The sequence below is a fragment of the Parus major genome, chromosome 2 (assembly GCF_001522545.3).
Source record: "Parus major isolate Abel chromosome 2, Parus_major1.1, whole genome shotgun sequence".
In the NCBI taxonomy this organism is placed as follows: Eukaryota; Metazoa; Chordata; class Aves; order Passeriformes; family Paridae; genus Parus; species Parus major.
Window position 1 is genome coordinate 34,097,359 of NC_031769.1, and position 1,644 is coordinate 34,099,002.

Consider the following 1,644-nt stretch of genomic DNA (forward strand, 5'->3'; position numbering starts at 1 on the left):
TCCTTTTTACTTTGCTTCTGATTTCATTTTCATAGTTCACACACACCAGCTAATCACACAATGAATACACTAGGTTGAAGGTGGTTTTATTTATGCTTTAGCTGCTAGGTTTTTAGTTTCATGAAACTCACATGCTGTATTCAAGGTCTTATTTTCACAGTCTATATAGAAATAATTTTATTTTAAAACATTTTTTGCTCTGCAGAGATAAAACAGGTTCAGACTTGAAGGCTTTCTGTAAACATAGTCTAGAATTGAGCTTTGCAAATGTAAAATAAACAGAATAAACAAAAAAATGATAATATGGCAACTACAACACATGATCAGTTATGTCCATTTTCATTCTTGCACTGTTTAACAACCATTTTCCCCATTCCTGGTAACTCCATGGAAAAAAATTGAGGGGCTTACAACACTTGAACAACCTTTGAAACCTTGTTAAAGCTTTCCACACATTAAATGATATTTTCTTTTCCCTTTTACAAAGAAGCTGTGATCACTGACAACATTACAAATTCTTTTGAAGATACATAGAACTCGTGGGTAGCCAAAGACCCAAGGTTTTGCAGAAGAATTTGACAAAACCAGAGTAGGACAACTTGAAACACCTCAAGCACAATCAATTTATTTGCATCTGAAGGAGGTAATGCCACATACCTTTATGTGTATATGTGTATAAGCACCCTCTAGTAATTTTTTGTTTCCAGCCCCAAGAAGGATATAGGAATCTCATGAGATTAAACAAGGCCAAGTGCAAACTCCTGAACTTGGAGCAAGCAATTCCCAATATCAGTAGACTGGGGTGTGAAGGAATTGAGATCAGCCCCACTGAGAAGGACTTGGGGCACTGGTGGATGAAAAACTGCCCATGAGCCAGCATGTGCACTCATCACAAGAGTATCCTGGGCTACACCCAAAGCAGTGTGGCCAGCAGGTCAAGGGAGGTGATCCTGTCCCTCCACTCCCATGAGACCCCACCTGGAGAGCTGCTTCCAGCTCTGGGGTCTCCAGCACAGGAAAGACGTGCACCTGTTGGAATGGGTCCGGAGGAGGGTGATTACAGCGTGAATAGGGGAATGTTTCATGTCTCCTGTGAAGACAGACTGAGAGAACTGGGGTTGTTCAGCCTGGAGAGGAAAAGGGGAAATGACTGCAGCCTCTCAGTACTTTTAGGGGGCTAGTAAGTAAGATGGGGACAATCTGTGTAGCAGGTCCTATTGCAATAGGACGGAGAGTAGGGGCTTTAAATTTAAAAAGTGCTGATTTAGTTTAGATATAAGGAAGATGATTTTGACAATGAGGGCAGTAAAATACTGGAACAGGTTGCCCAGAGAGGTGGTAGATGTGCTGTCCTTGGAAATATTTAGGGTCAGGTTAAACAGGGCTCTGAGCTACTTGATCTAGTTAAAGATATCCCTTCTCCTTGCAGGGGGCTTGCATTAGCTGACCTCCAAACGCACCCTATCCTGTGATTCTGTGATTTCACCTCAGCGAACACAGAGCTATCTCCTCTGCCCGGCGATCCGGGGGCTTTGGGGGCCAGCAGCGCCGCTCCCCGTGGGGCTGCAGTCTCCTCCGCGGCCGCCGGGTGGCGCTGGGTGGCCGCGGGAGCGCTCCGTGCCGCGCGTCCCGCTCCGCCCGCGG